At 47.0% G+C, this 25,883-nt stretch overlaps 1 non-coding gene and 7 pseudogenes across 1 annotated transcript; 6 read left to right on the plus strand and 2 right to left on the minus strand.

Annotated features, from left to right (window-relative positions):
- Positions 1-135: 135 nt before the first annotated feature.
- On the minus strand, positions 136-254 carry LOC143942784 (5S ribosomal RNA). Its single transcript, XR_013264837.1, has one exon. It is a non-coding gene; the product is annotated as a 5S ribosomal RNA (ribosomal RNA).
- A 554-nt stretch (positions 255-808) lies between these two features.
- On the minus strand, positions 809-927 carry LOC143952500 (5S ribosomal RNA; annotated as a pseudogene).
- Positions 928-12,347: 11,420 nt separating this feature from the next.
- On the plus strand, positions 12,348-12,466 carry LOC143948564 (5S ribosomal RNA; annotated as a pseudogene).
- Positions 12,467-20,722: 8,256 nt separating this feature from the next.
- On the plus strand, positions 20,723-20,841 carry LOC143952953 (5S ribosomal RNA; annotated as a pseudogene).
- A 100-nt stretch (positions 20,842-20,941) lies between these two features.
- LOC143953957 (5S ribosomal RNA) lies at positions 20,942-21,060 on the plus strand (annotated as a pseudogene).
- Positions 21,061-21,382: 322 nt separating this feature from the next.
- On the plus strand, positions 21,383-21,501 carry LOC143942624 (5S ribosomal RNA; annotated as a pseudogene).
- A 101-nt stretch (positions 21,502-21,602) lies between these two features.
- Positions 21,603-21,721, plus strand: LOC143957588 (5S ribosomal RNA; annotated as a pseudogene).
- A 2,512-nt stretch (positions 21,722-24,233) lies between these two features.
- LOC143956990 (5S ribosomal RNA) lies at positions 24,234-24,352 on the plus strand (annotated as a pseudogene).
- Positions 24,353-25,883: the final 1,531 nt, after the last annotated feature.

Here is a 25,883-nt window from a genome sequence, read left to right on the forward strand (position 1 = left end):
TCTCCTCGGACTTCTTACCATTGGCTCTGATATCCATGCAATATGATCGTTTGTTTGTAACTATTTGTATCACACATTCTGTGTAGTTGCCTTTGCATTGTATGTCGCATACTACTAAATAGAAAAAAAAAAATAAGCCTATGGCTCCTGGTATTCCCAGGCGGTCTCCCATCCAGGTACTAACCAGGCCCGACTCTTCTTAGCCTCCAAGATCAGACGAGATTGGGTGCTTTCAGAGTGATGTGGCCATAGGCAATCTCTTCAGGCAATCTCTTCAGGCACTCTCAACCCTCTTGACAAACGCCAAGATGGTCACCTTGGGAAACAAGTGAAAAAAAAAACAGGTCAAGGCCAACAACATAAAAGGAAGCCTACAGCACCTAGTATTCCCGGGTGGTCTCCAATCCAGGTACTAGCAAGGCCCAACCCTGTTTAGCTTCTGAGATCAGAGAAGATTGGGCGCTTTCAGGGTTATGTGCCCATAGGCAATCTCTTTGGGTATTCTCAACCCTCTTGACAAATGCCAAGATAGTCACCTTGAGATACAAGCGAAAAAAAACAGGTCAATGTCAACAACATAAAAAGAAGAATACGGCACCTGGTATTCCAACGCCATCTCCCATCCAGGTACTAACTAGGCCCAACCCTTCTTAGCCTCAGAGAAGAGAAGAGATAGGGCTCTTTCAGGGTGATGCTGCTGTAAGCGATCTCTTTGGGCACTCTCAACCCTCTTGACAAATGCCAAGATGGTCACCTTGGGAAACAAGCAAAAAAAAAAAACCGAATCAACGCCAACAACATAAAAAGAAGCCTACAATAACTGGTATTCCCAGGTGGTCTCCCATCCAGGTACTAACCAGGCCCGACTCTTTTTAGCCTCCAAGATCAGACGAGATTGGGTGCTTTCAGAGTGATGTGGCCATAGGCAATCTCTTCAGGCACTCTCAACCCTCTTGACAAACACCAAGATGGTCACTTTGGGAAACAAGCGAAAAAAAAACAGGTCAACGCCAACAACATAAAAAGAAGTCTATGACACCTGGTATTCCCAGGCGGTCTCCCATCCAGCTACTAACAAGGCCCGACTCTTCTTAGCCTCCAACATCAAACGAGATCGGGTGCTTTCAGGGTGATGTGCCCGTAGGCAATCTCTTCAGGCACTTTTAACCCTCTTGACAAACACCAAGATGGTCACCTTGGGAAACAAGCAAAAAAATAAAAAATAAGTCGGAAGCTAGAGACAATACGGCCCGAGTCCTCAATTAAATCCATGCGGCGCATGTACAGGGAAGGCCCTTGCTTATGTTGTCAACGGACGCGGAGAAGGTCTTTGACAGGGTGGCCTGGCACTTTATGCAGGCCACCCTGGAACATATAGGTCTTGGCCCCAACATGATGAGCTGGGTAATGTCGCTTTACTCCACGCCGTCGGCAGCGGTACGGGTGAACGAGTGGTGCTCGGACTCTTTCCCCATCACTAATGGGACGAGGCAGGGGTGCCTTCTGTCTCCCCTAATTTTTATTCTGACACTGGAACCACTTATATGTCACGTTCGGAATGACGCGAATATTACTGGCATATCTAAACCCTCGGCACACCACAAAATTGCGGCGTACACTGACGATCTAATTTTTTCCGTCTCCAATCCACACATTTTGCTTCCCAATATACTTGCGTCTCTACAGTGATACGGCAGCCTATCAAACTATAAAATCAATTGCGCCAAGTCGGCTGTATTGACTATATCGGTCCCGGATGGTGAGGCCAAGAGGCTCCGCTCCGCTTTTCCTTTCTACTGGGCTGAAAAATCTATACGTTACCTGGGCGTTGACATCGCAGCGGATTTAGCGCAATTGTTCCCGCTTAATTTTGTCCCTCTGCTGGATAGACTGAAATCTGATTTGGGAAACTGGCATGCTTTAACACTGACCTGGTTCGGGCGCTGTAATGCATTCAAAATGACGGCCCTCCCGCGGATCTTATACATGTTCCAGACATTACCGATCCGGTTACCCCCAATTTTTTTCAGACAACTGCAGGTGCTGGTCCGGGACTTTATTTGGGCGCGCAAACCACCCAGAGCCCGTTTGCAATTGCTTGCCAGACCAAAGGACAAGGGGGGTCTGGGTCTCCCAGATCTCAGACAATACTACAGAGTGACTCTGCTAGCGAGAGTCGTTGATTGGCATTGTAATGGCCCACACAAGCAGTGGGTGGAGATGGAGATTGAGGATGGATCCATTCCCCTATTGACCTCCCCGTGTAGCTCCTGTCCTCCCTACCAAAAGACCTCAGAGGTCACCCCGTAGTGGGAGCTACGTAGGCTGTTGTGCGGAGGTTGTTCCGCTGCACACACATTGCTCCCCTGCCATCACCAATGACTCCAGTTATAGGTAATCCAGACTTCCCACCGGGATTTACCAACAATAAACTGCGACAGTTGACAGTGGTGGGGAAACAGCGTCTGGGAGAGGTGTGGCCCTCGGGAGGGCTCCCGACCACGCAAACTGTCGCCGAGCTTTCTGACCCTCCGCTTGACTTGTTTAGTGCTTATCAACTTCGTCACTTTCTTCTGGCCATACAAAGGGCCCCCTACACTCCTAGAGACCTGACACCCTATGAATCCATCTGTCACAAAAGGGAACCTGGGCGACACACCCTCACCCTCCTGTACAACCTATTGAGTAGTCAGGAGGAGGAGTCGACCCCCACCATTTATCCACAAATGGGAGAGGGACTTAGGCATCACATTTACCCCACAACAGATAGGGAAGATCCTGACCTTAGTACATAAAGCAGACCAATATCAAGAATCAGAATACAAGATAGTCTCACGCTGGTATAGAGTCCGATACCTTCTGAATAAAATGGATAGATCGATCCCGGATGTTTGTTGGAGGTGAAATTCAGATACGGGGACCATGGGACACCTTTTCTCGGCATGCCCGGCCTTGAGGAACTTTTGGGTTCCCAGCAGCGTGCCTTCTACACTTGACCGAACAGCCTGTTCGAAAATACAAAAAAACCCTCACGATGCAACTCCTGAATGCCGCCCGGGCCTGCATTCCCGCACTGTGGAGGCAGCCTCAGCCCCCATCCAAGGTGCTGTGGTATTCCAAAGTCAATCATATTCTCCGGATGGAAGAATTGACCGCCACCCTTCACAACACTGAAGAGGCATTTAGTGTTACATGGAGGCCCTGGAGGTATTTTACTGGTACTCGAGACTACATTCGGGAGGTGAGCAGTGCCTCTGTCCCAGAAAACGACTGAACATCTAACGTTTACCTACGTAGGCCATGTCTGCCCTGGGTGGCATTCCCCCCCTCCCTTTTTGTCTTTATTTTTCTTTTTTTCCCCACCGCCATCCCCCCACCTCCTCTCTCTCCGTCTTTGCACTCTCTTCTTCCCACGTCCTCCCTTTTGACTATGCTTTGTCTCCTTACTAGCCTTCGGGACCCAGAAGAATCCCAGGGTTCTGGACATGACCGGCTCATATTTTACTCTGGTTCACGTAGGTCATGATAAGCTGGCTCGCTGTGGTCCCAGTTGTTCTCCATGATTACATTTGTCCGAACGGAGCTGCACTAGTTATACTGTACTACATGTCGGAGGTGGGGGTTTCTCTCTTTTCTGCATGAAACTGTAGGACTCCCCTCTGAGAACCCAGAGTTATTTGGCTGCCTATTTTTTGTTACCATGTAATTGTGACCCTGGGTCATGCTGTATGGTTGACTGTTATATTTATGTTGTTCTACTTAATAAAAGAATAATAAAAATAAAAAAAATAAGTCAATGCCAACAACTTAAAACTAAAGCCTATGGCATTGAGAGGTCCCAACCCTGCTTAGCCTCTGAGATCAAATGCACGCTCAACCCTCTTGACAAACGCCAAGATGGTCACCTTGGGAAACAAACAAAAAAAACAAGTCAACGCCAACAACATAAAAAGAAGCCTGCGGCATTTGGAAAACCCAGGCGGTCTCCCATCCAGGTACAAACCAGGCCCAACCCTGCTTAGCCTCTGAGACCAAACGAGATTGGGCGCTTTCAGGGTGTTGTGCCCGTAGGCAATTTCTTTGTGCACTCTCAACCCTCTTGACAAATGCCAAGATGGTCACCTTGGGAAACAAGGGAAAAAAAACAGGTCAAAGCCAACAACATAAAAAGAATCCTACGGCATCCGGTATTCCCAGGCGATCTCCCAATCAAGACACTAACCAGGCCAGATCTTTCTATGTCACCTGGTCTTCCCAGGCAGTCTCCCATCCAGGTACTAACCAGGCCTGACGCTGCTAAGCCTCTGAAATCAGACGAGATCGTTTCAGGGTGATGTGGCCGTAAGCGTTCTCTTCAAGACACGCCAAACCCTCTTGACAAACGCCAAGATGGTCGCCTTGAGAAACAAGCGAAAAAAACAGTTCAAAGCCAGCAACATAAAAAGAAGCCTGTGGCACGGGGCGTGGCCTGGACAGCAATGGAGTAGGACGCTTGTGACCTGAGCTCCGCTCCTACCGCGATCTCCTGTAGTGATCCTGGGTGCCCTCTAACTGTTTTACCTACGATTTTACCGGTGTAATACCCGCTACCTTCTTGTGTATACATTGGGACGATGTCTCCGACGAAGAAGCAGTCTGCAGCGGCGGCATCTCTTGAAAAGTTCCGGCGGGACTATGAGGGCCAACATGGCGGACAGTCCACTCCGGCTGCAGAACCTGCTACCTCAGACACGGCGAAGGTGCTTGAGGCAATTTCTACCTGCCAGACCACACTGACAACTAAACTTGAGGAGGTTAGGGTGGATGTCTCACTTATCCGACAGGACATGGCTAAACTGCATGACAGAGTGAAGGAAACTGAAACCCGGATCAGTCAGGCCGAAGATGACCTGTTCCCTCTGCAGCATGCCCAACAGGATGTGCAAAGGCAGCTCCAGCAGCTGGCCCAGAAACAGGACGACCTTGAGAATAGGGCCCGCAGATCTAACCTCCGCTTTATCGGCCTGCCGGAGGGCTCCGAGGGGGCTGACCCGGCGACATTTTTGGAATCTCTCCTGATTAAGGCCTACGGTAGGGAAGCGTTCTCTACCTCATTTATTATTGAAAGGGCCCACAGAATGCCCGCCCGCCCGCCGCCGGAGGGGGCACCTCCTCGCACGTGCATTGCTAAGCTGTTAAATTACCGGGATAGGGATGCCATACGTCGCCTTACTCATGAAAAGGCAACATCCCGTTTCAGAACGGACATATCTCAGTGTTTCCTGACTTCTCCGCAGAAGTTCAAAAACGTCGTTCCCGATTCGTGGAAGTCAAGAGGCGCCTTAGGGCACCTCACCTCAAGTACGCCATGTTGTACCCAGCCAGCGAAGACTTAGGGGACGAATGGGGGTTTTTCTTTACTACTAATCAGGGGACGGCTCCGGTTGACTGTACCTGGGAGGCTTTTAAACTGCACGTACGCTCCAATTTAACACACCGGATTAACCGGTTGAAGCGTACCTCCAAGACTTTGCTATCTAATGCCCTATGGGAGCTGGACTCGGTGACCACTGACTTCACTACTGAACCCACAACTGCTAAGGCCCAGGTATTACGTCACCACACAAGGCTAGTAGATCACCTCCACATTGAACAGGCTAAGCAAAAGTTGTTTTTTGTTAAGCAACGGGTGTTTGAACAAGGAGAGAGGGCGGGAAAGTTGCTGGCCTACTTGGCGCATCGGGACTCCAAGCCCCCGGTGGTGGTTTCGTTGACTGACAATGGGGGTGAGGAGTTGACTGGTCCACCAACAGTGGCCACCATGTTTCGTGCTTACTATGCTGCCCTTTATGAGTCGCAGGTGCATAGGCCGAGAACTGAGACGGGGGCGTACCTCCGAGATATCTCTCTTCCCTACCTGTCTGAGGCTCAGGTTGAGTCTCTTGAGGCCCCGATATCGGCAGATGAGATTAGGCTAGCAGTGGCATCCCTTGCAACGGCTAAGGCCCCTGGACTGGATGGTATTCCCCTGGATTTTTATGCCCACTACTCTGAGACACTAGTGCCAGAATTGTTGAGATTATATACACACATATTTGACTCCGGGTCCCTACCTGATACTCTACGGCAGGCAGTTATTATAGTGATACCCAAGCCAGGAAAGGATACCCACTCCCCGGATTCCTATCGCCCCATCTCGCTGCTCCAAGCAGATATAAAAATTTTGGCTAAAGTCCAAACGGAGCTGCATTAGTTATACTGTACTACATGTCCGAGGTGGGGTTTCTCTCTTTTCTGCATGAAACTCTAGGACTCCCCTCTGAGAACCCAGAGTTATTTGGCTGCCTATTTTTTGTTACCATGTAATTGTGACCCTGGGTCATGCTGTATGGTTGACTGTTATATTTATGTTGTTCTACTTATACTTAATAAAAGAATAAAACAAAAAAAAAAAAATAAGTCAATGCCAACAACTTAAAAAACAAGCCTATGGCATCAAGAAATCCCAGGCAGTCTCCCATCCAGGTACTAACCAGGTCCCAACCCTGCTTAGCCTCTGAGATCAAATGAGATTTGGCTCTTTCAGGGTGATGCAGCCATAGTAGATTTTTTCAGGCACGCTCAACCCTCTTGACAAACGCCAAGATGGTCACCTTGGGAAACAAACAAAAAAAACAAGTCAACGCCAACAACATAAAAAGAAGCCTACCGCACCTAGTATTTCCAGGCGGTCTCCCATCCAGGTATTAACAAGGCGCGACCCTTTCTAGCCTCTGAGATCAGCGGAGATTGGGCGCAATCTCTTTGGGCACTCTCATCCCTCTTGAAAAATGCCAAGATAGTCACCCTGGGAAACAAGCGAAAAAAAAACAGGTCAACGCCAACAACATAAAAAGAAGAATACGGCACCTGGTATTCCAAGGCCGTCTCCCATTCAAGTACTAACTAGGCCCAACCCTTCTTAGCCTCTGAGATCAGAAGAGATAGGGTGCTTTCAGGGTGATGCGGCTGTAAGCGATCTCTTTAGGCACTCTAAACCCTCTTGACAAATGCCAAGATGATCACTTTGGGAAACAAGCGAAAAAAACAGGTCAACACCAACAACATAAAAATAAGCCTGCGGCATCTGAAAAACCCAGGTGGTCTCCCATCCAGGTACAAACCAGGCCCAACCCTGCTTAGCCTCTGAGACCAAACGAGATTGGGCGCTTTCAGGGTGTTGTGCTCATAGGCAATTTCTTTGTGCACTCTCAGCCCTCTTGACACATGCCAAGATGGTCACTAGTGTATACAGATAGGCTAGATTATACAGAAGAACGTCCTGGGTATGCAGAGATGGAGGCTAGGGTATACAGAGAGAGAGGCTAGAGTATGCATACTTGCTAGTGTATACAGGCGGACTAGTGTATACAGAAGACCGGTTAGTTTATACAGAGAGGCAAATGTGTACAAAAGACAGGCTAGTGTATACAGATAGGCTAGATTATACAGATAGGCTAGATTATACAGAAGAACGTCCTGGGTATGCAGAGATGGAGGCTAAGGTATACAGAGAGAGAGGCTAGAGTACGCATACTTGCTAGTGTATACAGATGGACTAGTGTATACAGAGGACCGGCTAGTTTATACAGAGAGGCTAATGTGTACAGAAGACCGGCTAGTGTATACACATAGGCTAGATTATAGAGAAGAACGTCCTGGGTATGCAGAGATGGAGGCTAAGGTATACAGAGAGAGAAGTTGGGTTACAAAGAGAGGCTAGTGTATGCAGACTTGCTAGTGTATACCGGTGGACTAGTGTATACAGAGAGGCTTGGGTATACAGAGAGCTAATGTATAAAGAGATGCTAGTGTATACAAAAGACAACCAAGAGTAAACAGTGAGGCTCGTGTATACAGAAGACCGGCTACACAGAAGCTAATTTGTACAAAAGACAGGCTAGTGTATACAGATAGGCTTGATTATACAGAGGAAGGTCCTGGGTATGCAGAGATGGAGGCTAGGGAATCCAGAGAGAGACTGTGTTACACAGAGAGGCTAGAGTATGCAGAAGACCGGCTATTTTTTTTTACAGATAGGCTTACACTGTACACAGAGAGATTAATGTATACAGAAAAGCTAGCGTGTAAAGAAGACAGGACTTTATGTTTTGCTAATGCAACTACTTCTGAAACATGTAAAGTGCTTTTTTCATATTTTGGTGATGTTAAAAAGTGGTGTGTTGTCAGTGGTGATATCAATGGGACAGTTAATGTGGAGAACTACAACTATACAAAATAGAGCAAAAGAGTGCTAAGTTTATTTTGTTAAGTCATTGACTGATAGACGTTAAGTAATTGGCCGTTATTGGTTTGGCAGTACATGGTTTATTTTGATGTAAGATAGTTTTATTCTCTACTTATAGCCGAGTTTTAGACGACTTTATTATTAGCATTATTATCATTATTCGCATTATTCATATATATTATGCAGAGTGTAAGTATTGCAGTGAGACGATATTGCTTTTAAAAGATTTGTATTATTATACATAGCATTGTTAGCAGACCAATAGGACAATTTACATGGCTTAATATTGCAGAGCGTAATTTATCAGGAAAGAGATCCAAAGCGTTAGTTGCAGTAGCTTCATAAAACCTTCATAAAAACTTCATAAGAAATCGTTGCATTACTCTAAATTTAAAAGTTGTTCCGGTAGCACTGAAAAGACGATATTAGATGAGTGATCTACACATTTCGTTTTACTATTGCAGAGAGATACCGGCTAAATGTTAATATGTGCTGCGGGTAAGGTAGAAATTAGACGGTTTAGTGTGAGTTGGTTTACCAGGATTTAGAGATAGTAATCTGTTTATACTAATAATAAATATAGCAAAATAACTCTAAAATTAATATTGAGACAGTATATACAGGTCGGGTTTAAGTGGAAATACACGAAATAACAGCAACGACGTGTGTAGGTTTTATCAATCAGGTTCATTACATGTCTTTAATCATGTAGTGAATATACCCCAAATATAGCACAAGGATGAGAAAGCATAAAAACTAACAGAGGATGACATGGCAAAAAGACAAACTGCATTAGAAATGTGAATATGAATTAGAGATGAAATGCCAATCCCCAAGGCTACGTACAGCAAAGTGTGAGCTAAGCAGCTAAATATTCTGCAAAAGCAGAGCTTAAGTATTGCAGTTTAAAAGAGATCGGAAGCGTTAGTTGCAAGTAGCTCCAAAATGACTGAGAAATCATTTCATTACTCTAAATGTAAACGTTATCCCGGTAGCACTGAGTGGACTGATATTAGATGAGTGATCGTTGTGGTAAAAATTCAGTTTCCTATAGCAGAGAGATACCAGCTAAATGTGAGAAGAGCAATTAAACTGTTCACATCGGTAGCATTGTATTACTCTTAATATGTGCAGCGTGTAAAGAAGCAATAAGATGGTTTTGTATTATCCTAAAATTAGCAGTATACGTAAAAAAGGTGAGTAGGTAACCTGGATTTAGACATAGCAAACTCTATAATCGAATTTAGCAAAATTAGAAAGGATAATATTGAGACAGTATATATTGGTCGAGTTTAAGTGGAAATACACAAAATATCTAGCTTACCTTTACATTGTTCAATAGAGCGTTGCAAAGTAATACCAAGGCAGAATGTCGGAATAGCAATTAGATGAGAAAATTGCTGTAATCATGAAATATCAGCAACGACTAGGTTTCTATCGAATGAGAAAGTATAATAACTGGCAAAGTATGACATGGCAAAGAGAAAAATTGCATTAGAGATGTGAGATAGACATGAAATGTCATTCCCCATTGGTTATTTACATGTAACCATTAATACAGTTAACGCGGCTACATACAGCAAAGTGTGAGCTAAGCAGCTAAATATTACTTAATATTGCACAGATTAAGTATTGCAGTTTAAAAGAGATCGGAAATGCATTAGAGATGTGAGATGGACATGAAATGTCAATCCCCATTGGTTACTTACATGTAAACGCGGCTACTTACAGCAAAGTGTGAGCTAAGCAGCTAAAGGGTATTTACGAGTAAATTGACGTAGCTTGAAAATTCCAACGTGTAAATCGTTCCATTAATTTTGTTACGCACGAAGACGGCTTACACTGACTGTTTTCCGTTTACAGTGGTTATCGGCATAATGTATCAGTAACCATGAACATTAATAGTGATAGACAGCTTACATTAGGATGTATGCATGATGTGAATGTAATTGCATGTATTAATGTATTATTGATAAAGTAAACCGTCCCACTTGCATTAAGGTACAATAAGCGGTAGAACTCATGGAAGTGAATAGATTTAAGCGGATTTTGAGATAGTACTCTCCATTTCTAATAAGAAATAAAGAAAAATAAGTCAGGATGGTGTGTCAGGACTGTCACATACTCACAGTTCCGGTACAAATATGCAAAATAGAGCAAAAGAGTACATGGTTTATTTTGATGTATGATAGTTTTATTGCATGCTTGATGTGGATGATTAAAATCGTGTAGTGATCTATATTTAGCATAAGAATGAAAAGGCATAACATGGCAATGAGACAAACTCCATTAGAGATGTGAGCTAGATGAAATGATGAAATGTCTCTGTATAGCCCAGATTGTCTTCTGTTATCACTTGGCCTACCCTCTAAATTCACTAGCCTCTCTATATACACCAGCATGTTTACACTAGCCGATCTTCTGCATACAATAGCCTGTCTTCGATATACACTAGCCTATGTTCTGAATACACTAGCCCGTCTTCTGTCTTCTGTATGCCCTAGCCTGTCTTCTGTATACATTAGTCTCTCTGTATAAACTAGCATCTCTGTATACCCCAAACTGTCTTCTGTAAAAACTTGTCTCTCTTTATAGCCTGTCTAGCCTTTCTTCTGTACACACTAGATTCTCTGTATACACTAACCAGGCTTCTAATATACAATAGCTTCACTCTATGCACTAGCCTCTCTGTATAATCTAGCCTCTCTTTATACCCTAGATAGTGTTCTGCATACACTAGCCTCTCCGTAGAAGCCAGCCTTTATTCTGTATTCACTAGCCTTTCTTCTGTATGCTGTAGTCTTCTATATATACTAGCTTCTCTGTACACCCTTGCATCTCTGTAATACACTAAACCCTCTGTATACCAGTGCCTGTCTTCTGTATATGCTAGACTGTAAAAACTAGCTAGAATACACCAGCCTGTCTTCTGTACCCACTAGAATCTCTGTATACACTACCCAGTCTTCTGTATACACTGTCAGCTTGGATGTATACCCAAGCCTGTCTTCTGTATACACTAGTCTCTCTATACGCACTGTCCTTTCTGTATACACTCGACTCTCTCTATACACTAACCTCTCTATATACACTAACATCTTTGTATATACTAGCCTCTCTTTAAACTAGCCTCTCTGTGTACCCCAGCCTCACTGTTTACTCTAGCATCTCTGTATACTCAAGCCTATCTACATACACGAGTCTGTATTCTGTATTCACTAGCCTTTCTTCTGTATGCTGTAGTCTTCTATATATACCAGCTTCTCTGTACACCCTAGCACTGTAACAGTGCTAGGTTCCTGTATTACAGAAACAGAACACCAGCAATAAGGTGTATACTGTGCAGGAGGCACACAACACCCACTCTAACTTCTGCACTGCAGATGCATGTATTGCAGAAATTGAACACCAGTAATAAAGGGTAGCTTCAGGTGTGTACTGTGCAGGAGGCACATAACACCCACTGTAACAGTGCCAGGTTCCCAAGCAGTAAAGACACTGTCCCTGCCTATCTTCCTCTTTCCCTGACCACCGCAACACACTATACAAGGCCGCCGCGCTGGCGTCCTTATATAGCGTGGGGTGTGTACTAAACCCCCCTGAGCTATAATTGGCCACAGGAATCCTGCCTGTGGTGAATTGTGGCTCTCCTCACAGAGGATGTCACATCTGTTCTTATTATATAGAACCTATTATGCTCCTCGTAAACTTTTTCAGTTTGGCCGAACGGCCGGACGCAAGTTGCCCCCGGTGCGGGAACATGGGGGGAGACATGATGCACATGTTTTGGAGATGCCCGAAGTTGATCCGCTACTGGACAGAGGTGACAGGAACCATTGATCGGGTGTTTGGAACCTCCACCAGGATGGAGGCGAAGTATTGTCTCCTGGGATTAGTTGAAGGAGTTGGAAACCCGGGAAGTAGCCAGATGGCAGTTCTGAGATGCCTATTTCAGGCAAGGAAACTGATTGCCCAACCCTGCTTAGCCTCCAATGTTGGCAATGACTTGTTTTTTTTCGCTTGTTTCCCAAGATGACCATGTTGGCGTTTGTCAAGATGGTTGAGAGTGCCCGAAGAGATCGCCTATGGCCCCATCACCTTGAAAGTGCCTGATCTTGTCTGATCTCGGAGGCTAAGCATTGTCGGGCCTGATTAGTAACTGGATGGGAGACCAACTGGGAATACCAGGTGCCGTAGGATTCTTTTTATGTTGTTGGCGTTGACATGTTTTTTTTTTTTTCCGCTTGTTTCCCAAGGTGATCATCTTGGCATTTGTCAAGAGGGCTGAGAGTGCCCAAAGAAATCTCCTACGCCCACATCCCCCTGAAAGCGTCCGATCTCATCTGATCTCAGAGGCTAAGCAGGGTCCGGCCTGGATAGTACCTAATTAAAGGTGCCGTAGGAATCTTTTTATATTGTTAGCTTTGACCTGTTTTTCTTTCGCTTGTTTCCCAAGGTGACCATTTTAGCATCAGTCAAGAGTTTTGAGTATGTCGCAAAGCGTTCGCCTGAGGTCACATCACCCTGAAAGCGCCGATCTCAGAGGCTAAGCAGGTTCTGGGTCAGATGGGAGACCGCCAGGGTCTATGTTGTTGGCGTTGACCTGTTTTTTTTCACTTGTTTCCCAAGATAACCATCTTGGTATTTGTCAAGAGGATTGAGAGTGTCTAAATAGAACACCTATGGCCACATCACCCTGAAAGCGCACAATCTCATCTGATCTCGGAGGCCTAGCAGTGTACGGCCTGGTTAATACCTGTATGGGAGACCATCTGTGAATACCAGATGCCGTAGGCTTCTTTTTATGTTGTTGGCGTTTACCTGTTTATTTTCGCTTGTTTCCCAAGGTGACCATCTTCGCGTTTAACAAGAGGGTTGAGAGTGCCCAAAGAGATCACCTACGGCCACATCACCCTGAAAGCACCCGATCTCGTCTGATTTCAGAGGCTTAGCAGCGTCAGGCCTGGTTAGTACCTGGATGGGAGACTGCCTGGGAAGACCAGGTGACATAGAAGGATCTGGCCTGGTTAGTGTCTTGATTGGGAGATCGCCTGGGAATACCGGATGCCGTAGGATTCTTTTTATGTTGTTGGCTTTGACCTGTTTTTTTTCCCTTGTTTCCCAAGGTGACCATCTTGGCATTTGTCAAGAGGGTTGAGAGTGCACAAAGAAATTGCCTACGGGCACAACACTCTGAAAGCACCCAATCTCGTTTGGTCTCAGAGGCTAAGCAGGGTTGGGCCTGGTTTGTACCTGGATGGGAGACCGCCTGGGTTTTCCAAATGCCGCAGGCTTCTTTTTATGTTGTTGGCGTTGACTTGTTTTTTTTGGTTTGTTTCCCAAGGTGACCATCTTGCCGTTTGTCAAGAGGGTTGAGCGTGCATTTGATCTCAGAGGCTAAGCAGGGTTGGGACCTGGTTAGTACCTGGATGGGAGACCGCCTGGGATTTCTCGATGCCATAGGCTTTAGTTTTAAGTTGTTGGCACTGACTTTTTTTTTTTTTTTTTTATTGTTCTTTTATTAAGTAGAACATAAATATAACAGTCAACCATACAGCATGACCCAGGGTCACAATTACATGGTAACAAAAAATAGGCAGCCAAATAACTCTGGGTTCTCAGAGGGGAGTCCTACAGTTTCATGCAGAAAAGAGAGAAACCCCACCTCCGACATGTAGTACAGTAGTACTGAGTAACGGAGTAGTGCAGCTCCGTTCAGACAAATGTAATCATGGAGAACAACTGGGACCACAGCGAGCCAGCTTATCATGACCTACGTGAAGCAGAGTAAAATATGAGCCGGTCATGTCCAGAACCCTGGGGTTCTTCTGGGTCCCGAAGGCTAGTAAGGAGACAAGGCATAGTCAAAAGGGAGGACGGGGGAAGAAGAGAGTGCAAAGACGGAGAGAGAGGAGGTGGGGGGATGGCGGCGGGGAAAAAAAGAAAAATAAAGACAAAAAGGGAGGGGTGGAATGTCACCCAGGGCAGACATGGCCTACGTAGGTAAACGTTAGATGTTCAGTCGTTTTCTGGGACAGAGGCACTGCTCACCTCCCGAATGTAGTCTCGAGTACCAGTAAAATACCTCCAGGGCCTCCATGTAACACTAAATGCCTCTTCAGTGTTGTGAAGGGTGGCGGTCAATTCTTCCATCCGGAGAATATGATTGACTTTGGAATACCACAGCACCTTGGATGGGGGCTGAGGCTGCCTCCACAGTGCGGGAATGCAGGCCCAGGCGGCATTCAGGAGTTGCATCGTGAAGGTTTTTTTGTATTTTCGAACAGGCTGTTGGGTCAAGTGTAGAAGGCATGCTGCTGGGAACCCAAAAGTTCCTCAAGGCAGGGCATGCCCAGAAAAGGTGTCCCATGGTCCCCGTATCTGAATTTCACCTCCAACAAACATCCAGGATCGATCAAATCATTTTGTTCAGAAGGTATGGGACTCTATACCAGCGTGAGACTATCTTGTGTCCTGATTCTTGATATTGGTTTGCGATGGAAGCTTTATGTACTAAGGTCAGGATCTTCCCTATCTGTTGTGGGGTAAATATGATGCCTAAGTCCCTCTCCCATTTGTGGATAAATGGTGGGGGTCGACTCCTCCTCCTGACTACTCAATAGGTTGTACAGGAGGGAGAGGGTGTGTCTCACAGGTTCCGTTTTGTGACAGATGGATTCATAGGGTGTCAGGTCTCTAGGAGTGTAGGGGGCCAGAAGAAAGTGACGAAGTTGATAGGCACTAAACAAGTCAAGCGGAGGGTCAGAAAGCTCGGCGACAGTTTGCGTGGTCGGGAGCCCTCCCGAGGGCCACACCTCTCCCAGACGCTGTTTCCCCACCACTGTCAACTATCGCAGTTTCTTGTTGGTAAATCCCGGTGGGAAGTCTGGATTACCTATAACCGGAGTCATTGGTGATGGCAGGGGAGCAATGTGTGTGCAGCGGAACAACCTCCGCACAACAGCCAACATAGCTCCCTCTATGGGGTGACCTCTGAGGTCTTTTGGTAGGGAGGACAGGAGCCACGGGGAGGTCAATAGGGGAATGGATCCATCCTCAATCTCCATCTCCACCCACTGCTTGTGTGGGCCATTACAATGCCAATCAACGACTCTCGCTAGCAGAGTCACTCTGTAGTATTGTCTGAGATCTGGGAGACCCAGACCCCCCTTGTCCTTTGGTCTGGCAAGCAATTGCAAACAGGCTCTGGGCGGTTTGCGTGCCCAAATAAAGTCCCGGAGCAGCACCTGCAGTTGTCTGAAAAAAATTGGGGGTAACCGGATCGGTAATGTCTGGAACATGTATAAGATCCGCGGGAGGGCCGTCATTTTGAATGCATTACAGCGCCCAAACCAGGTCAGTGTTAAAGCATGCCAGTTTCCCAAATCAGATTTCAGTCTATCCAGGAGAGGGACAAAATTAAGTGGGTACAATTGCGCTAAATCCGCTGCGATGTCAACGCCCAGGTAACGTATAGATTTTTCAGCCCAGTAGAATGGAAAAGTGGAGCAGAGCCTCTTGGCCTCACCATCCGGGACCGATATATTCAATAAAGCTGACTTGGCGCAATTGATTTTATAGTTTGATAGGCTGCCGTATCGCTGTAGAGACGCAAGTATATTGGGAAGCAAAATGTGTGGATTGGAGACGGAAAAAATTAGATTGTCAGCGTACGCCGCAAATTTGTTTTGAGGGTTTGGATATGCCAGTAATATTCGGGTCTTTCCGAACGTGACACATAAGTGGTTCCAGTGTCAGAATAAAAATTAGGGGAGACAGAGGGCACCCCTGCCTCGTCCCATTAGTAATGGGGAAAGAGTCCGAGCACCACTCATTCACCCGTACCGCTGCCGACGGCGTGGAGTAAAAAGACATTACCCAGTTCATCATGTTGGGGCCAAACAGTGTCGGGCCTGGTTAGTACCTGGATGGGAGACCGCCTGGGAATACCAGGTGCCATAGGCTTCTTTTTTTATTTATTTATTTTATTTAGTAGTATGCGACATACAATGCAAAGGCAACTTCACAGAATGTGTTATACAAATAGTTACAAACAAACGATCATATTGCATGGATATCAGAGCCAATGGTAAGAAGTCCGAGGAGAATAGCACGTGTACAGCTTTGCGGTCATATCAAGATGAGATCAAAGCTCCATCTCGTTGGGATCCTCTACCACTTAAAATATTATTGATACTAGCCCTGCTACCCTCGAAGAGTTTAGATATCCATAGATAGGGGAAGAGTATTGTGTAGTAGTCAAATGGGGTCGGAACATACCATTTTCTTTTCCCTTTTTTGAGTTAAGAAGGGAAATAGTAGAACTGAAAGGAGGGAGAAGGGGAAAGAGAAGATTGGGGAAGGAAATGGCAGAAAAGGAAAAGAAGGGGTAAGGGGGTGTCGTGGGTAGAGTGGATAGGATGGGGTCCCCTCCCAGGGAGCAAGAGACGCCCTCGGCTCACTAGCTCATCAGCTGTCCAACGTTTGGAACAGCGATCTCCAACGATCACCATGAGCTTACTGTGTCTCTAGGAGGTATTCTTCCGAAAAGCTAAACTGGGTCCAGTAGAACCATCTGTTCCCATGCTCAACCATTTTATCCCTCATTGTGGCAGTCAGGTCTTCCATTCGTTCAATATCATTTACCCTTGCGAACCACTGGGTCACCATTGGAGCAGATTACTCTTTCCACTGACTTGGGATGCAGGCCCTAGCTGCATTGAGGAGATGTTTAAGTAAGGACTTATGATAACGCTTTCTCGACATAGGAGTTAGATTGAGAAGAACTGCTGCGGGATCATTGGCTAAGGAAATGTCTGTGAACTTGTGGATGAGTCTCAGGACAGGCTGCCAGAATGTTTGTAATTTAGGGCATTCCCAGAAAATGTGGAGAATGGTGCCAGCCTGTTGCCCACAGCGACAGCAGCGGTCAGATTGACCGGGGAATATTTTTGCCAACACCACTGGTGTATGATACCAGCGTGTGATCAGCTTATATGAGATCTCCTGATATTTACTGCTTGGGTTCCCAGCAGCATGCCTTCTACACTTGACCCAACAGCCTGTTCGAAAATACAAAAAAACCCTCACGATGCAACTCCTGAATGCCGCCTGGGCCTGCATTGCCGCACTGTGGAGGCAGCCTCAGCCCCCATCCAAGGTGCTGTGGTATTCCAAAGTCAATCATATTCTCCGGATGGAAGAATTGACCGCCACCCTTCACAACACTGAAGAGGCATTTAGTGTTACATGGAGGCCGTGGAGGTATTTTACTGGTACTCGAGACTACATTCGGGAGGTGAGCAGTGCCTCTGTCCCAGAAAACAACTGAACATCTAATGTTTACCTACGTAGGCCATGTCTGCCCTGGGTGGCATTCCCCCCTCCCTTTTTGTCTTTATTTTTCTTTTTTTCCCCACCGCCATCCCCTCACCACCTCTCTCTCCGTCTTTGCACTCTCTTCTTCCCCCGTCCTCCCTTTTGACTATGCCTTGTCTCCTTACTAGCCTTCAGGACCCAGAAGAACCCCAGGGTTCTGGACATGACTGGCTCTGGAAAACCCAGGCAGTCTCCCATCCAGGTACAAACCAGGCGAAACCCTGCTTAGCCTCTGAGACCAAACGAGATTGGGCGCTTTCAGGGTGTTGTGCCCCTGGAAATTTCTTTGTGCACTCTCAACCCTCTTGACAAATGCCAAGATGGTCACCTTGGGAAACAAGGGAAAAAAAACAGGTGTAACACAGTCTCTCTTTTTGTATACCCTAGCCTCCATCTCTGCATACCCAGGACGGTCTTCTGTATAATCTAGCCTATCTATATACACTAGCCTGTGTTTTGTACACTTTAGCCTCTCTGTATAAACTAGCCGATCTTCTGCATACACGAGTCTCTCTGTATACCCTTGGATATCTTTTGTATACACTAGCTGCTCTTTATACATTAGCTCTCTGTATACCCAAGCCTCTCTGTATACACTTGTCCGTCTGTATACACTAGCAAGTCTGCATACACCAGCCTCTCTGTGTAACCCAGCCTCTCTCTCTGCATACCCAAGATGTTCTTCTCTATAATCTAGCCTATTTGTATACACTAGCCTGTCTTTTGCACACATTAGCCTCCCTATATACACTAGCTGGTCTTCTGTATACACTAGTCCGTCTGTATACACTAGCAAGTATGCATACTTTAGCCTCTCTCTCTGTATACCCTAGCCTTAATCTCTGCATACCCAGGACGTTCTTCTGTATAATCTAGCCTATCTGTATACACTAGTGTATACAGACAGACTAGTGTATACAGAGGACCGGCTAATGTGTACAAAAGGCTAATGTATACAGATAGGCTAGATTATACAGAAGAACGTTCTGGGTATGCAGAGCGCTCAGCTTCAAGGTATGGCCAACGTGAGTAATATAAGGGACACTCCTCACCCCCGCCCCCACCTACCAGATCTGACTTTCATCCCCTTGCCCTCTCTGCCCCGGTCATCTGGTGGCAGTTTTATGCACTCCCTGGCCCCCACCCATTCACAATCCTTACCGACCTTTCCTTCCGATGCTCACAGGAACACACTGGATGACTTGTCTAATTAACCAACTTGTACAAGACACCGCTATCCTCCTGTCTGACACCGGTCCCCCTTGGAGGCTTTACCCCTCACTGTTTGGGTGGTCCCTGCCTCTCCCTGGATGCTCCACATATACCACAACGACATTGTCAGAGGGGCACCACTTGACAGGACACGGGGCTGTCATGCCGGTGGCATCTCCCATTGGAGGAAGGGATGATGGCCCCAACCCCTTGGCAGCAGGTTCTTTCATGTACAGACCAGGGCGGCTCATCTTCCCTTCTGGAGTCTTGACCTTAGATGGGGGAGTTGCACTTTGGGGGGTCTGAGTGATACCTAGTGGGCTGTACTGGAAGGGCTTGACATTCCCGCATATGTGTCCCCTCCCCCTGGTTGCGCCCCTCGTCCCCCCCTCTGGCTCCCACCTACTCTTTGCCGACATTGCCTTCTGCAGCTTTCGGGGACCCTGGATGACTTATTTATTGAGCCTATTGGTACGAGACACTGCTTCCCTCCAGGGTGACTCTGGACCCCCCTGGAGGATTTACCCCTTACTGTTTGGGCGGTCCCAGCCTCCCTCTGGATGCTCTACACAGCCCCCGATGGCGATGCAGGAGAGACACTAATTGGCGGGCCCCAGGACTGCTGCTCGGGTGAAGTCTCCCGTTGGATGGAGGGATGGTGGCCCCAGCCCCTTGCCTGCCGGATTTTCCATGCACCGACCAGGGCTGCTCCTCTTTTATCTTGATGTGGTGACCATGGAGGGGAGGAGTTGAAATTTATGGGGTCTGGGTGTTTGCTGGTGGGAGTGCGCTAAAGGACTTGACATTTCCGCATTTTTGTCCCCTCTCCCCTGTTTCCCCCCTCCCTTCCCCCCCTTCCCACCCTTCCCTTCCATCCTTTACCTCCCCCTTTCCCCCCTTCCACTCCCCCTTTCCCCCCTTCCCTGCCCCTTTTCCCCCCAGGGCGTGGATGGGGGAGAGGGGGTAAGGAGAGGACAATCTGCCAAAGGGAGAAATGCATTTGTTCGGGGACTGCATGTACTTTAGGGGTATGGGAGGGGGGGTGGTGGATCACATTCTGTGATGCCTTTTCTGTTGTGACGGGCTCCCTCTTGCATGCCTACGTTTTGTGCCCACAGGCACAACACCATGAAAGCGCCCAATCTCGTTTGGTCTCAGAGGCTAAGCAGGGTTGGGCCTGGTTTGTACCTGGATGGGAGACCGCCTGGGTTTTCCAAATGCCGCAGGCTTCTTTTTATGTTGTTGGCGTTGACTTGTTTTTTTTGTTTGTTTCCCAAGGTGACCATCTTGGCGTTTGTCAAGAGTGTTGAGCGTGCATTTGATCTCAGAAGCTAAGCAGGGTTGGGACCTGGTTAGTACCTGGATGGGAGACCACCTGGGATTTCTCGATGCCATAGGCTTTAGTTTTAAGTTTAGTTTGTGGTGTGCCGAGGGTTTGGCTATGCCAGTAATATTCGGGTCATTTTGAACGTGACACATAAGTGGTTCCAGTGTCAGAATAAAAATTAGGGGAGACAGAGGGCACCCCTGCCTCGTCCCATTAGTGATGGGGAAAGAGTCCGAGCATCACTCGTTCACCCGTACCGCTGCCGACGGCGTGGAGTAAAGCGACATTACCCAGCTCATCATGTTGGGGCCAAGACCTATATGTTCCAGGCTGCATAAAGTGCCAAGCCACCCTGTCAAAGGCCTTCTCCGCGTCCGTTGACAACATAAGCAAGGGCCTTCCCTGTACATGCGCCGCATGGATTAAATTGAGGACTCGGGCCGTATTGTCTCTAGCTTCCGACTTTTATTTTTTTTGCTTGTTTCCCAAGGTGACCATCTTGGCGTTTGTCAAGAGGGTTGAAAGTGCCTGAAGAGATTGCCTACGGGCACATCACCCTGAAAGCACCCGATCTCGTTTGATGTTGGAGGCTAAGAAGAGTCGGGCCTTGTTAGTACCTGGATGGGAGACCGCCTGGGAATACCAGGTGTCATAGACTTCTTTTTATGTTGTTGGCGTTGACCTGTTTTTTTTTCGCTTGTTTCCCAAAGTGACCATCTTGGTGTTTGTCAAGAGGGTTGAGAGTGCCTGAAGAGATTGCCTATGGCCACATCACTCTGAAAGCACCCAATCTCGTCTGATCTTGGAGGCTAAGAAGAGTCGGGCCTGGTTAGTACCTGGATGGGAGACCACCAGGGAATACCAGTTATTGTAGGCTTCTTTTTATGTTGTTGGCGTTGATTCGTTTTTTTTTTTTTTGCTTGTTTCCCAAGGTGACCATCTTGGCATTTGTCAAGAGGGTTGAGAGTGCCCAAAGAGATCGCTTACAGCAGCATCACCCTGAAAGAGCCCTATCTCTTCTCTTCTCTGAGGCTAAGAAGGGATGGGCCTAGTTAGTACCTGGATGGGAGATGGCGTTGGAATACCAGGTGCCGTATTCTTCTTTTTATGTTGTTGACATTGACCTGTTTTTTTTCGCTTGTATCTCAAGGTGACTATCTTGGCATTTGTCAAGAGGGTTGAGAATGCCCAAAGAGATTGCCTATGGGCACATAACCCTGAAAGCACCCGATCTCCTCTGATCTCAGAAGCTAAACAGGGTTGGGCCTTGCTAGTACCTGGATTGGAGACCACCTGGGAATACTAGGTGCTGTAGGCTTCTTTTTATGTTGTTGGCCTTGACCTGTTTTTTTTTTCACTTGTTTCCCAAGGTGACCATCTTGGCGTTTGTCAAGAGGGTTGAGAGTGCCCAAAGAGATCACCTACGGCCCCATCACCCTGAAAGCGCCCAATCTCGTCTGATCTCGGATGCTAAACAGTGTCAGGCCTGGTTAGTACCTGGATGGGAGACCGCCTGGGAATACCAGGTGCCATAGGCTTCTTTTTTTATTTTTTTATTTAGTAGTATGCGACATACAATGCAAAGGCAACTTCACAGAATGTGTGATACAAATAGTTAAAAACAAACGATCATATTGCATGGATATCAGAGCCAATGGTAAGAAGTCCGAGGAGAATAGCACGTGTACAGCTTTGCGGTCATATCAAGATGAGATTAAAGCTCCATCTCGTTGGGATCCTCTACCACTTAAAATATTATTGATACTAGCCCTGCTACCCTCGAAGAGTTTAGATATCCATAGATAGGGGAAGAGTATTGTGTAGTAGTCAAATGGGGTCGGAACATACCATTTTCTTTTCCCTTTTTTGAGTTAAGAAGGGAAATAGTAGAACTGAAAGGAGGGAGAAGGGGAAAGAGAAGATTGGGGAAGGAAATGGCAGAAAAGGAAAAGAAGGGGTAAGGGGGTGTCGTGGGTAGAGTGGATAGGATGGGATCCCCTCCCAGGGAGCAAGAGACGCCCTCGGCTCACTAGCTCATCAGCTGTCCAACGTTTGGAACAGCGATCTCCAACGATCACCATGAGCTTACTATGTCTCGCGGAGGTATTCTTCCGAAAAGCGAAACTGGGTCCATAGAACCATCTGTTCCCATGCTCCTCCGTTTTATCCCTCATTGTGGCAGTCAGGTCTTCCATTCGTTCAATATCATTTACCCTTGCGAACCACTGGGCCACCATTGGAGCAGATTGCTCTTTCCACTGACTTGGGATGCAGGCCCTAGCTGCATTGAGGAGATGTTTAAGTAAGGACTTATGATAACGCTTTCTCGACATAGGAGTTAGATTGAGAAGAACTGCTGCGGGATCATTGGCTAAGGAAATGTCTGTGAACTTGTGGATCAGTCTCAGGACAGGCTGCCAGAATGTTTGTAATTTAGGGCATTCCCAGAAAATGTGGAGAATGGTGCCAGCCTGTTGCCCACAGCGACAGCAGCGGTCAGATTGACCGGGGAATATTTTGGCCAACACCACCGGTGTACGATACCAGCGTGTGATCAGCTTATATGAGATCTCCTGATATTTACTGCAGAGTGACGACTTATGGGCGAAAAAGAGTATTCTGTCCTTCTGTGGTTTGGAGAATGTAGTTTGTAAGTCCCTTTTCCATTTAGCTAGGAAGGGTGGATCCATGGAGGATTGTGCGTCTGTCAGGATTTGGTAGGACCTAGAGAGGGAACCACGAATTGGGCCATCATCCAGGCAAAGTTCCTTGAAGGGGTGGAATTGTCTAGAGAAGAACGAATGGTTAGGTAGTGATCCGAGGAAATGGATTAGCTGTCTAGCTCTCCAGCTATCTAATGCAACAGGTACTTGCTCTAGCAGTATGGTCCCCATGGGAATCAAGCCCGTGGGTCCAAGAAATAGGGCTGCTCTCAGAAGCCCTTTCGGGGCTTGCCTGGTAAAGGCCTGGTCAGACAGGCCCGGAGGGAATCTAGGATGTCCAATAATTGGGGTCATAGGAGAAGGGAAGTTAGTCAGGTGGGAAAGGTGAAAAAAACTATCCATCTCGGCGAGCGAGGGGCCAATTAACGGGTGAGTAGTCACACAGGGCTCCAATGGCCTCCCCGCCCAAGGCAGACCAGCCAGTGGAACCCATGCCATCTCCTGCTCTAGCTTGACCCATAGCTTCAGTTCCCCATGCCGGTGTCTTATCACATATGGTCCCCCATCGGATAGTGTCCACTGTGTACTGCGCATGCGCAGTACACAGCAACACAGATTCCGAAAATTGCCGAGCAATGCGCAGTACGGCGCAGACACTATATCATGGCCGGACAGTATATGGCAGAACACCGGCACCAGTCAACCACTGGTGTCATGTGCGTCGCTGTGTAATATAGAGCAGGGTCCGGGAAGCCAATACCTCCCCGCAATTTCTGTCGCAATAGCATTGCCCTACCAATACGCATATGTTTTCCGCGCCAGAGGAACTTGATAAAGATTGAGCGAACCGCATGAAAGAAAGTCTGGGGTATTTTGATAGGTAAGGCTTGTAGTAGATACAGAAGTCGTGGCATCGCGTTCATCTTCGCGTTCAACACATTACAGCGTCCGAACCATGACAGAGCTAGTGGGTCCCATCTTTTAGGGTCCGCTGTAAGCCCATAGGCTTCTTTTTATGTTGTTGGCTTTGACCTGTTTTTTTTTGCTTGTTTATCAAGGCGACCATCTTGGCGTTTGTCAAGAGGGTTGGGCGTGTCTTGAAGAGAACGCTTACGGCCACATCAACCTGAAAGCACCCGATCTCGTCTGATTTCAGAGGCTAGGCAGCGTCAGACCTGGTTAGTACCTGGATGGGAGACTGCCTGGGAAGACCAGGTGCCATAGAAGGATCTGGTCTGGTTAGTGTCTTGATTGGGAGATCGCCTGGGAATACTGGATGCCGTAGGCTTCTTTTTATGTTGTTGGCTTTGACCTGTTTTTTTTAGCTTGTTTCCCAAGGTGACCATCTTGGCCTTTGTCAAGAGGCTTCAGAGTGCCCAAAGAGAGTGCCTACGGCCAAATCACCCTGAAAGAGCCCAATCTCATCTGATCTCGGAGGCTAAGCAACGATGGGCCTGGTTAGTACCTGGATGGGAGACAGCTTGGGAATACCAGGTGCCGTAGGCTTCTCATTATGTTGTCGGCGTTGACCTGTTTTATTTTCCCTTGTTTCCCAAGGTGACCATCTTGGCATGTGTCAAGAGGGTTGAGAGTGCACAAAGAAATTGCCTACGAGCACAACACCCTGAAAGAGCCCAATCTTGTTTGGTCTCAGAGGCTAAGCAGGGTTGGGCCTGGTTTGTACCTGGATGGGAGACCGCCTGGGTTTTCCAGATGCCGCAGGCTTATTTTTATGTTGTTGGTGTTGACCTGTTTTTTTCGCTTGTTTCCCAAAGTGATCATCTTGGCATTTGTCAAGAGGGTTGAGAGTGCCTAAAGAGATCGCTTACAGCCGCATCACCCTGAAAGCACCCTATCTCTTCTGATCTCAGAGGCTAAGAAGGGTTGGGCCTAGTTAGTACTTGAATGGGAGACGGCCTTGGAATACCAGTTGCCGTATTCTCTTTTTATGTTGTTGGCGTTGACCTGTTTTTTTTCGCTTGTTTTCCAGGGTGACTATCTTGGCATTTTTCAAGAGGGATGAGAGTGCCCAAAGAGATTGCCTATGGGCACATCACCCTGAAAGCGCCCAATCTCCGCTGATCTCAGAGGCTAGAAAGGGTCGCGCCTTGTTAATACCTGGATGGGAGACCGCCTGGAAATACTAGGTGCGGTAGGCTTCTTTTTATGTTGTTGGCGTTGACTTGTTTTTTTTGTTTGTTTCCCAAGGTGACCATCTTGGCGTTTGTCAAGAGGGTTGAGCGTGCCTGAAAAAAATCTACTATGTCTGCATCACCCTGAAAGAGCAAAATCTCATTTGATCTCAGAGGCTAAGCAGGGTTGGGACCTGGTTAGTACCTGGATGGGAAACCGCCTGGGATTTATTGATGCCATAGGCTTTTTTTTTAAGTTGTTGGCATTGACTTATTTTTTTTTTTTGTTTTATTATTTTATTAAGTATAAGTAGAACAACATAAATATAACAGTCAACCATACAGCATGACCCAGGGTCACAATTACATGGTAACAAAAAATAGGCAGCCAAATAACTCTGGGTTCTCAGAGGGGAGTCCTACAGTTTCATGCAGAAAAGAGAGAAACCCCACCTCGGACATGTAGTACAGTATAACTAATGCAGCTCCGTTCAGACAAATGTAATCATGGAGAACAACTGGGACCACAGCGAGCCAGCTTATCATGACCTATGTGAACCAGAGTAAAATATGAGCCGGTCGTGTCCAGAACCCTGGGGTTCTTCTGGGTCCCAAAGGCTAGTAAGGAGACAAGGCATAGTCAAAAGGGAGGACGGGGGAAGAAGAGAGTGCAAAGACGGAGAGAGAGGAGGGGGGGGGATGGCGGCGGGGAAAAATAGAAAAATAAAGACAAAAAGGGGGGGGGGGAAATGCCACCCAGGGCAGACATGGCCTACGTAGGTAAACGTTAGATGTTCAGTCTTTTTCTGGGACAGGGGCGCTGCTCACCTCCCGAATGTAGTCTCAAGTACCAGTAAAATACCTCCAGGGCCTCCATGTAACACCAAATACCTCTTCAGTGTTGT

Source organism: Lithobates pipiens, unplaced genomic scaffold (assembly GCF_037356315.1).
Source record: "Lithobates pipiens isolate NorthernLeopardFrog02 unplaced genomic scaffold, aLitPip1_a1.2 Scaffold_10, whole genome shotgun sequence".
In the NCBI taxonomy this organism is placed as follows: domain Eukaryota; kingdom Metazoa; phylum Chordata; class Amphibia; order Anura; family Ranidae; genus Lithobates; species Lithobates pipiens.